The sequence below is a fragment of the Carcharodon carcharias genome, chromosome 31 (genome assembly GCF_017639515.1).
Source record: "Carcharodon carcharias isolate sCarCar2 chromosome 31, sCarCar2.pri, whole genome shotgun sequence".
In the NCBI taxonomy this organism is placed as follows: Eukaryota; Metazoa; Chordata; class Chondrichthyes; order Lamniformes; family Lamnidae; genus Carcharodon; species Carcharodon carcharias.
In genome coordinates this window covers 16221075-16233343 of record NC_054497.1, presented here as the reverse complement: position 1 = coordinate 16233343, position 12269 = coordinate 16221075, and the positions used below count along the sequence as shown (strand labels likewise).

Here is a 12269-nt window from a genome sequence, read left to right as displayed (position 1 = left end):
TTTAAGGATGTATTGGCAAGTCTCTGGCTGGATCATAGAAAGCATTACTGAATCCTCCTCTCCATCACTAAAAATGCCTGCTCTTCAAAGATTATCCAGGAAGGCAAAGATAAAGTTTCTCTGCTGCACCACAAACTCTTCTTTAAACCACCCTTCCCTGCCTGCTCCACCCTCACCTTCAACAATAAGTGTGAGGAGCTCATGAACATTTTTTTAGTACAAGGATCAAGACCATCTGCTTAGCTGGATTTGCTGTCTTTCCACCACCCCCTCCCCCCTCCCCACCTCCTCTTCCTCAAAGGCTTCCACCCCACCCCTGATCCTAATGCTGAATTTGCATCATTCCCTAGCTTCCATCTCCCTTATGCTGTCCCAGCTCAACTTTCTAGACTCTATTCTCATTGAACTATTGACCACCAGTTTCTCTACCTGGCTCCTATGTTAGCTGATATTAACAGTTCTCTCCTTGGGTATTGTCCCTCCCTCCTCCAAATCCGCTGTCCTCACCCCTGCCCTCAAAATATTACTTGGCCCCCTTCATCCTTGCAAACAATCACGCCATCTTCAATCTCCCTTTCCTCCAAAGTCGATGAGCACCTTGTCACCTCCCAAACCTGCGCCTTTCCTTCTCTAAACTTACTGTAGATCGTAGCTATGAATCAACCTGGCCTATAACATGACCCCAATTTTAGGCACTAAAAATCATGCTTAAATCCATAATTATATCAGTCAGTACCTCCACCCCACTTTTTTTTCTGCTAAGAAATGCTGTACTCTCATTAGGAGTTGACCTCAATTTTTCTCCTCAGAAATGCATGTTTTACTCACCTTTTATAAGTTGGTGCATTGGATCAAGCAGACGATGAGACTGTGTTGTCAAGAAGATGCACAGGAATTTAAGATACACCCGCACAGTAGATCCTGCATGGCGACTGTCCAATAGAAATGGGTTCTCTGGCAAAAAGAATAAAGTACAAAGCTGGTTTCAATTTAAAAGTAGTAACATTTGCAAACTTGCCAAATAACTGTGGTACAATGAGGAAACTTGGTGTTAGTGGAAAACTAATGTGACAATGAAAGAAGGAACCTGCCCTGAAGATGCCCAAGACCAGATGTGCTATGAGAACAGGGACCATCCACTCATCTGACCTTGAGATTTCATGTATTGGAATGGGTCCTCGAAAATCGTCAGAATGGTTACGTTATGGTTACACCATAGATGCACTCTACACATACATGCTTAAGTGGGCCAAATCAAACCCGAGTCCAGCAAAGATTTCAGAGTGACAACTAATTGTTGTAACCGCTTTATGGAATGAAAATGCCTAGTGTTGCAGCAGAAGGTCAAGATCGCTCAGAGTCTACCAAAAGAGCTTAATGTCAAAATTACCAGTTTCCAGCGAGTCAGCATTAGACAGTGTCAAAAACACATGTACCCATGGTATGTCACATCGGCAACATGGATGAAACACTCATGCATCTCGATATGCCCAGCAACCGAACTGTGAAGTGGAAAGAATCGAAAGATTTCTAGTGAAAACCACAGGACATGAGAAGACAAGATTCATGGTGGTGCTAGCCTACATGGCCAACGAATGAAATTAAAGCCTATAGTAAATTTAAATGTGAAACCATATGGAAATCCAAATTCCCTGCAGGAGTTTTTGAGCATGCCTATGGCAATGGTCAAGTGGATGAGGATGGAGTGAAGTTGTGTGTTTATAATGTGTGGAATGGGCGTCCTGGTTGCCGACTCGAAAGTAATTAAGACTTTTACACTGAGAAATTAGTGTGGGACATGTTCAGATCCCATATAACCAATACGAAGAAGAAATACCCAAGTTGCAGTTATAGCAGGGGATCTAAAGTTCATAGTTCAACCTTTGGACCCATGTCTCAACGAGCCATTCTAGGATCATGTTCATGCCAAATGGAATCGGTGGATGGTTGGCGGAGAAAAAAACCTTCACAAAGAGTGGAAATATGCATGCAGCCCTGCTGCGTGTGATTTCATCAAATCGTGGGATGCAATTAATGCACAAACTCATCCGATTGTTCAAAAAAAAAAATGAAATGTCCAATTTTATAGTTGGAGAGCGATGACTTGTGACGGGATGATTCGAAAACCGAAAGCGCTAAATCAGGTCGAATGGGATCCTTATGATGGTGCCATAGCCAAAGTGACTCTGAATTTGATAAACTCTGTGTTGAATTCCGAAGTTGATGAATTTGATAGTTTTAAAAAATGTTTTAGTTTTGGTTCGAGGTACCATTTTAGAATGAATTCATTCCATAAAACCTGTCACATTAATTTAATTCAAAATACTGATCTTACTTTTCACTTCTCAAAATGGCGATCACCTACACAGACACATACACGACGTATAAGCCGATCCCTGTCTTTGGAAGGATTGTTCGAGGCTTTAAAGTTCACGATCCAATGATAATGTGTAAATCCCTCCAAGTAGATTCCACCCTCTGCCATATTACTGAAACAGCTTGCCAAAGTCACAAGATAAGATGCCAGTTGGCTGTGACAGAGGTAGACTATTTGTCCTTGCCCTTTGATGTTTTTCCAAAGCCTCTCCATCATTGTCTGACTGGATGGAACTTCACTTGCCTGGTACCATTCTTTCTATCCAGTCACAACCAGAGAATCACCTGCAATGGATTCTTTTCCCCCTCCTGCACTTTTACTCATTTGCCTCCTGAGGATCTTAATGTAGCCCCCACTTACTTCTCATCCACATAAGCCCCTTGGCAGCATCATCCAAAAACACAGCTTCAGTTTCCACTTGTACTGATGACACTCACCACCAACTCCCTTGACCCCCCCAACACTGTCTCTAAACTGTCAGACTGTCTAAAATCTAGCATTGGATGGGCAGAAATTTGCTCCAAATGAATATGGGGAAGTCAGAAACTATTGTAATCAGTCCCTGCCTCAAACTCTTTTTCCTAGCCATCCAAAAACCTGTAACCTCTACCATCTAGAAGAGCAAGGGCAGCAGATGCATGGGACATCACCATCTGCAAGTTCCCTCCAAGTCACACACCACCTTGACTTTGAGCTATATAGCCATTCCTTCGCTGGGTCAAAATCCTGGAACTCCCTTCCTATCAGCAGTGTGGGTGTACCTACACCAGATTGACTGCAGCGGTTCAAGAAGGCAACTCACCACCACCTTCTCAAGGATAATTATGGATGGGAAATAAATGCTGGCCGAGCCAGCGACGCCCACGTCTAGTGAAAGAATAAAACAAAAGTTATCACTCTGCCTGGCAACTGTCTGAGGCTGAACCAGACTTTTACAAATAAAAGTAAAATACTGTGGATGCTTCAGATCTGAAATTAAAAACAGTGTTGGAAAAACTCAGCAAGATTAGCAGCTGCTGCCAGAGTTAGTGTTTCTGCTTTTATTTCAAACTGTTCATAACCTTGATATATTTGATCTGAGAATGAGGTTCTGGCTACGTGTCTGTACCATGACTAAGACTGCCTATTCCCATAGCATCACCCAGCTCTGCCCTTGCCTCAGTTTGCTGCTGAAACCCTTATCCATGCCTTTGTGACTTCTAAAGTTGACAATTTCTATGAGCTCTTGGCCAACCTTGCATTCTACCCTCCACAAAATTCATTCAGAAGTCTGCTGTCTCTGTGCTAACTCACACTAAGTCCTGTTCACCTATCTCCCTTGTGGTTGCTGACCTACATTGGCTCCCACTCACACAATGTCTTAATTTTAAGGTTCTCATCCCTTTTTCAAATCCTTTCATAGTTCCCCCCCTCACATCTTTCTTACAGCCTCCCCATCACCCCAGCAAGATCTCTCCACTTCACCAGTTCTGACCTCTTGAGCATTCCTGATTTTAATTGCACTGCCATTGGTGGCTATCTCTTCAGTGGCCAAAACCCTACGCTCTGGAATTCCCTCCCAAAACCTCTCTGCCCCTCTACCTTTCTTTCCTCGTTTAATTTGTCCCTTTAAAACCTACTTCTTTGACCAAGCATTTGGTCATCTGACCATCTGCTTCTTGCCAAATTTTGTCATAAAGTACTTGTGAAGCACCTTGCCATTTTATTACATTAAAGGTGCCATATAAATGTAACTTTTGGCATGGAAAAGAGTGGTTAGATGGAGTGAGAGAGTAAGTGGGAGTAAGACTGTCCTCTTTGCTGCCCAATCTGCAATTGGTCCCCAGGAAAGAGCTATGTCTAGCAGAAACGAGCAACATCTTTAACTAAGATAAAAGCAAAATACTGCAGGTGTTGGAAATCTGAAATAAAACAAAGTGCTGCAAAAACTCAGGTCTGGCAGCATCTGTGGAGAAAGAAAGTTAATGTTTCGCGTCTGCATGACTCCCCTTCAGAGCTAAAGAGTAGAAATGTGATGGATTTTATACTGTTTAAGAGGGGGTGGAGCAGGTGGAGCAAAATGGAAGATCAGCGATAGGATGGGAGCTCAGGAGAAATTTGATAAAGATGTAACATTGAATTCAAAGACTCCAGACCTTGAACATTCTCCTCCATCTTTACCCCTTTTTAATCCAATTTTTTTTAATTAAAAAAATTTTTTTCAATCTTTTTTCACGCAGGGCTATATGTTGTATGTTTTTGTTTTGCTTTCACAGAGCACTTATCCTTATTCTGCTATTAACACATTTTTCCATCTTACTTTTATACCACTATCAGTACCTTCTTTAGTCTTTAACACTACTATTAACACTCCCTTTGCCCTGTGTTCATCTTTGTCACATTGCTCCATGGCTCCCACCTATATCTGACCTTTTATTTTGCTCCCCCCACTCTTAAACCGTCTGAAATCCATCACATTTCTACTTCTCTTTAGTTCTGAAGAAGTTATATGGACTCGAAACGTTAACTCTGTTTCTCTCTCCACAGATGCTGCCAGACCTGCTGAGTTTTTCCAGCATTTTCTGTCTTTATTATCTTTTAAGAACTTCTCCTGGACTAGAGGTGCAGCATGAGCTGTTTCTGTCATCTCTTACCAAGCAGTTAGCTCGTCTTGCTAGTGCTTATGGAGAGGTGAGTGCATAGTATAGGTGATTACCAGTCGAGTACCTTATTTACTTTGTGTTGCAACTCAAAGTCTTTGTTTTCGATTGACAAGCTTGCCTTACTTTTAGCCACTCTGTCAAGGAAGTCAAATCCCAATACTCGCTTCCATCTTTCCTGATAGGGTGGGCATCTCAGGAAGTGGCAGTGCATATGCAATATAAATTGGCTGTAGTGGCTCACAGAGCAAGTTCCACAGATGTTTGAAACTCCACTGCAATTGGAAACAAACATTGGACCAGAAATACTGTGTGTGCAAAACACATTGAAGAGCATATAAAAAAACTTAATTTGAGCTTTTAAAAAGATCTCATTTATGCGCTGTCTGCTTGTTAACCTGCTATTCTTTTCTCTAAGTTTCAATAGAGTCAGGTCAGTCCTAGCTAATTGCAGACTATAGGGACTGCAGATTCAAGTGCTGACTGTAAAATGTGGATGGTTGGCATGTACACAATAATAGGAGCTCTCCCTTCTAGTCTGATCTCTGCAAGGCACATATTTACCATTACTAGTGTAGCCAAAGTAATTCAGTTAGTTTGCTGCAAAGAATAGAAGCTAGTATTTATAAAGTGTCTTTAAGGCCAAAGGTATCCTGCTATATGAAAAATGGGCACTGAGGTAGGACAGGAGAACTTGGGAAGATTGACCAAAAGCTTCATTGAAGAGGTGGGTTTTGAGACAGCTGCAAAGTAAGAGAGCAGAAGGTTTAGAGCATTGAATCCAGAGAGTGGGATGCTGCTGGCTGTGTTGCCACTGCTGGGTGGGGAAAATGCACAAAAATTTGGTGTCAGAGGAATGCAGATTCTGGTCTAGATTATTACTAAATAGCTGTTGATGGAATGCATACATGAGTATGACTCATTGTACAACCCAAATTATAACATTCAAGTTATTCTAGGGTCTACCCATAATGGTCTTTTTCACAAAATAAAGTATCTCAACTTCCCCAGGACTGACAAAAGGATACTGCAAAGTAAAATTATATACATTAAAGTGAATGCATAGGTTCACTGGAGTGTTAAGCTGTGAAAATGACAATTAGAAATGATACTTAACACTATTCCCTATATAAGCACTTAAATGGACAGGAATGAATTTGAGTGTATATTTCTTTCTCCATGTGTATTTTTATTTAATAGTGGTAAAGTATTACTATTAATCACAAGGTAATTGTAGATAAGGAAGGCCATTGGCCCATCTTCTTTCATCCATCCAGTATCACCCTAAAGGCCCTCCATTATAGCAACCAGTTGTTAAATGATTTCAGGGTTTTCTCTATTGTTCTATTCTGGACTCCATTCCATGCATCTGCCACACTTTGGGATGATAAACCTGTTGGGTTTAGTCCAAGTTTTGCCTTTTAGTAGTGTGCTTTTGTCCTACTCTCAATTTAACTTGGAAGTAATATCCCAGATTTATCTTTTTCATAACATCTAGAGTTATATTGGGTAGATGTAGTAGTGCTATTGTTACCCATAGCAGTTCTAAGTAGGTGACGGTGGTGGTGGGAGGGGGGGAACTGGACTGAAATTCTATTTGAGAGGTATCCGTTAGACATCTGGTAAGGGCAGGGTTGACCTAGATTATATTGCTGTTGTATCTTATAGCTGACTAGCCTTCTGAGAAACACTGTCTAGTCTTGCATGTGAAGAATGGTGATTTTGTGTATAGAACGTAGAAATATTTACAGCAAAGAAGGCAATCATTTGTTCCATTGTGTCCGGGTCAGTTGAAAATGAGCTATCCAGTCTAATCCCACCATATGTATCGGAGGACTGAGAGTGGTGATGGGCCCAGTGCCCAGCAAGAATCTCCTTCTCCATGTAGTGTCCATGTTGTCCGAGGGTTATTAATCATGAGCTATGAGGCAAAGCGAGGAGGAAGGCCCTAAGAACTACCTCAGGTGGTATGGAAATTGAACCCATGCTGTTGGTGTTATTCTGCATCACACTCTAGACATACAGCCCACTGAGCTACCTAAATCCTCTCAGCAAGAATCAACAGCTTCAGGAGAGGAAGAAAGGGAACATGTAACCATACAGGATGTCTTAATTTCTAATACTGTTTAATGAAAAAGTTGTCATTTTTATTTTGCCATTTAAGTGCTTATATAGGGAATAGTGTTAAGTATCATTTCTAATTGTCATTTTCACAGCTTAACACTCCAATGAACCTATGCATTCACTTTAATGTATATAATTTTACTTTGCAGTATCCTTTTTTCAGTCCTGGGGAAGTTGAGATACTTTATTTTGTGAAAAAGACTGTTATGGGTGGACCCTAGAATAACTTGAATGTTATAATTTGGGCTGTACAATGAGTCATACTTGGCCACAAATAAAATGTCTGAAAATGATGTAGTAAAATAAAATCCAATTTATTTTACAATGTGTTGGGTGTGGCTAGTTTTTTTCTACATACGCCTTCTACTGCACACTAGTAATGTAGAGCAGTAGGGCATGCAGGCGTTGTTGTGACAGTAATAGCAAAATATTTGTTTTGCTCTGTGCAGTTTGATATAGGAACATTTTAGCTGTGGTTGGTATGTCACCTATTAACGTTATAGATGTGGGTAAATACTTGCATGGAAGGGTCGTATAAGCCAGAAAACTAGTTTCAGTTCCTGAACTATAGTGAGGAATAATCCCTTTAAATTGTGTTGGCACGTACAATTGGAGCTCAGAGAAGCATTGTCGCTGGGATATCTGTTCCTAGCCAAGGTAGCAGTAATTTTGGGGTGGTGGGGGTAGGGAGAGAATAAACCAACATCAACTGTACTTGCATTGTGCACTTGATATCGTAAAACATCCCAAGGTACTTCACATGAGCGCTGTTAAATGAATATTTGCCACCAAGCCAACTAAGGATATATTAAGGCAGATGACCAAAAGTTTGGTCTGAGGTAGATTTTAAAGAGTGTCTTAAAGGAGGAAAGCGAGACAGAGGTTTAGAGAGAGAATTTCAGAGTTGGGGCCTTGAAGGCACGCCACCAGTGGTAGAATAATTAAAATCATATGTTCAAAGGGCTAGAATTAGTGGAGTGCAGATATCTTAAGGGATGGTATGGCTGAAAGAAATTACAGACCTGGAGGGATTTGAAAACTAGGATATGAGTTTAAAAATCCAGGCATTGCTTAAACTGGGATCTGATGTAGATCAGTGAGTTCAGGGTTGATGAGTGAATGGGACCTGGTATGAATTAGGACATAGGCAGCAGAGTTTTGGATAAGTTTTAAGCTTACATAAGGGAGAATATCGAAGGCTGGACAGAAGTACATTGAAATAGTCCAGCCTAGAGGTGAGATGGGCATGGATGAGGGCATCAACATGATGTGTGAGTCACAGTAAGGCAATATTATAGAAATGGAAATTGGTGAGCTTAGCAATGCCACAGATATGTGGCCAGAAACTGTTTTTGGGGTCAGGTATGACACCAGTGTTTTGAGCAGTTTGGCTCAGCCTCAGACAGTTGCCAAGGACACAGATGGAGTCAGTGGCTACAAAATGGAGTTTTTGGTGGGGACCAGAGACAATGACTTTGATCTTGCCAATATTTAACTGGAGGAAGTTTCTGCTCATACTGGATGTTGGGCAAGTAGCCTCACAAATTATTGGGAGTGGATGGGTTGAATGAGGTGTTGAGGCAAAGCTGGGGGGTATCTTCAGTGTACAGCATAAATCAGACATTTTTTCTATCCCTGAGGAACTAACCAGATATTTCTGCCAGAAAATGTGTGTCAGTGTATATGCATGCACATATGTTTGTGGATATTGAGAAGATGATTGTGCTCTGCTGTGGTGCCCCTCCATCATACTGAATACTTTGCTGAACTCACTCTTATCGGCTATAAAAAAAATGGTAATTTAGATGAACTGTCAGAGGTTGCCTCCCCAGTGAACTTCAAACTAGAGTCATCAACCTTAGGGGCAAGAGAGGAGGAAAGAAGAAAGAGTACAGATATAATAATAAAAAAAACCTTTTTTCTTCATTCTACAGTAATTGAAATGTAAATCTGTTTTTGCTGTAAACTTGCTGTTCAGGGTAATACATAATATTCATCATTTTCACAGGTATGCTGCATGGCTGCTTCCCTACATTTTAATAAATAAGTATAATTTTTCTAAAACTTTCTTCCTTGCAGGTGGAAATCCGAGAGTACTCATGTAGGAAAGAACCTTATGGGGGCCCTAGAATAACATGCATGTTATTCGACTGGATTGCATATTTAGGTGGTGAAGAAGAGAAACCTTTTACTGAAAATGCTTTAGTCATTAGAAAGTCCAAGTTATATTAAATGCAAAGTGAATTTGCATATTCAAGAATGTTTTCTGAATGCGTTTTTATACAGCAATGCTAAAGTACTACTATAAATATTCTGAAGCAGTAAGATAACCAGTAATTGTGTTTCATAAAATATGTTTGGTATTATGAAATATGACCACCTAATATTCCAGTTGTGCTTCTGTGTCACCTGTTAACATTTTAGTTGAGGGTAAATATGCTGCATGGCACAAAACAGGGTTTTATTGGCCAGAAAGCTTTTGGTTCAGTGCTTGCTCTGTATGGAGTCAGCTGGTCAGAACAAGAGTGGCATTCAGGATACTACAGTTAACCTCAGTGTCTCTGGGTTGAGGAGGGAGATATTTAGCCAGGAGTTCCTGCTTTTAATTGCTCTCCAATGATCCCCTGCTGAAAACTGTGTGGCTGAGAGTAAGAATGGACTTGGCTGTGAAACTCCAGAGTGAGCAATCTGTTGACACTCATTGTTTAGATTCACATGATGAATGATGACTTGGGTGAGGTATGAGAGAGCAGTTGGCGCCCACAGAATCGTAGCCAGCACCTTCATGAGAGGAAATGCTGAGTGAGGCAAGGGAGGAGATAGGGGCGTTGGCAATAATTTTCAATACCTCTCTGGCCACAGGAGAGGTGCCAGAGGACTGGAGGACAGCCGATATGGTACCGTTATTCAAGAAGGGAGAAAGGGATAAACCAGGGAACTACAGACCAGTCAGCCTAAACACAGTGGTGGGGAAACTAGTGGAAGCAATTCTGAGGGGCAGAATTAATCTACACTTGGAGAGGCAGGGATTAATCAAGGACAGTCAGCATGCCTTTGTTAAGGGGAGGTCATGTCTGACCAGTTTGATTGAACTTTTTGAAGAGGTGACCAGGTGTGCAGATGAGGGCAATGTGTTTGACATAATCTACTTGGACTTCAAGGCTTTTGATAAGGTCCCGTATGGGAGACTGATAACCCATGGGACCGAAGGCAATTTTGCAAATTGGATCCAGAATTGGCTGAGTGGCAGGAAGCAGAGGGTGATGGTTGAGGGGTGTTTTTGTGACAGGATTCCTGGGTCCAGTGGGGTTCCACAGGGATTGGTGTTGGGCCCCTTGCTGTTTGTGGTATGCATAAACTATTTAGACTTGAATGTAGGAGATAAAAACAAAAAACTGCGGATGCTGGAAATCCAAAACAAAAACAGAATTACCTGGAAAAACTCAGCAGGTCTGGCAGCATCGGCGGAGAAGAAAAGAGTTGACGTTTCGAGTCCTCATGACCCTTCGACAAAACTAAGTAGAAATAGGAAAGGGGTGAAATATAAGCTGGTTTTGTGTGTGTGTGTGTGTGTGTGTGTGTGTGTGTGTGTGTGTGTGTGTGTGTGTGTGTGTGTGTGTGTGTGTGTGTGTGTGTTGGGGGGAGAGAACTGGAGGGGGGGGTGTGGTTGTAGGGACAAGCAAGCAGTGATAGAAGCAGATCATCATTGAATGTAGGAGGGTTGATCAGTAAGTTCGCGGATAACATGAAAATTGGTGGGATGGTAAGGAGAATAGCCTTAAATTATAGGAGGGTATAGATGGGCTGATCAGTGGCAAATGGAATTTAATCCGGATAAGTGTGAGGTGATGCACTTGGGCAGGACAAACAAGGCACGGGAATACATGATGAATGGTAGGACCCTGGGAAGTACTCAGGACCAGAGGGACCTTAAGGTAGCGGGACAGGTAGATAAGGTGGTTAAGAAGGTATATGGGATACTTGCCTTTATTAGCCGAGGCATAGAATATAAGAGCAGGGAGATTATGCAGGAGCTGTATAAAACGTTGGTTAGGTCACAGCTAAAGTATTGCGTGCAGTTCTGGAATCCGCATTATAGGAAGGATGTGATTGCACTAGAGAGAGTGCAGAGGAGATTCACCAGGATGTTGCTTGGACTGGAGAGTTTTAGTTATGAGGAGAGATTGGATAGACTGGGGTTATTCTCTCTGGAGCAGAGGAGTTTGAGGGGGGGCATGATTGAGGTGTATAAAATTATGAGGGGCATAGATAGGGTAGACAGGAAGGAATTTTTCCCCTTGGTGCAGGGATCAATAACCAAAGGGCATAGATTTAAGGTAAGGGGCAGGAGGTTTAGAGAGGATGTGAGGAAGAAATATTTCACCCAAATGGTGGTTGGAATCTGGAACTCACTGCCTGAAAGAGTGGTAGAAGCAGAAACCCTCATAACATTTAAAAAGTATTTAGATGTGCACTTGCGATGCAATAGCACCCAAGGCTATGGGCCTAGTGCTGGAAAATGGGATTAGAATAGTTAGGTACTTGTTTGATTGGCGCAAACTCGATGGGCCAATCCTGTGCTGTAGACCTCTATGACTCTCTGATCCTGAGATGTGTAAAGCATACATTTTTGGCGGGAAGTATGAGGAGCAATAATTGTACCAAATGGTACAATTTTAAAGGGGTGCAGGAACAGATACCTGAGAGTATATATACATAAATCTTTAAGGGTGACAGGACAATAGCGAAGCCTTTTTTTAATGAAAAACATAGAGGATTCTTGGCTTTATTAATAGAGGAATAGAGTATAAAAGCAAGGAAGTTATGCTAAACCTTTGTAAAGCACTGGTTAGGCCTCAGCTACAATATTGTGTTCAATTCTGAGGCACTATGCTTCCATCACCCTTTTGGGCAGTATGTTCCAGATTGTAATAACTATCTATGTGGAAAAAAATCTCATCACTGCATTTCTTGTGCCAGTTGCCTTAAGTCTGTACCCCCTGGTTACGAACCTCCTGCTAGTGGAAGGTTTCTCACTTGTGTACTCTGATCAAACCCCACATAAATTTAAATTTGTGTCAAAACAAATTTCCAGTCTACTGAAAGGTTTGGTTTTGAAATAAATATGT

At 41.5% G+C, this 12269-nt stretch overlaps 1 protein-coding gene across 6 annotated transcripts in view; it reads left to right on the top strand.

The window, feature by feature from the left end:
• LOC121271737 (RNA binding protein fox-1 homolog 1-like) overlaps positions 1–12269 on the top strand; it is a 312146-nt gene that overhangs the window by 46443 nt on the left and 253434 nt on the right. The window contains exon 1 of one of the 6 annotated variants that reach the window (XM_041177950.1): positions 4973–5047. The exons of the other annotated variants lie outside the window; for them this stretch is intronic. The gene's annotated coding sequence lies outside the window, so the exon portion shown is untranslated. Of the gene's footprint in view, positions 1–4972; positions 5048–12269 lie in introns of those variants that run through there. 6 annotated transcript variants of the gene reach the window in all.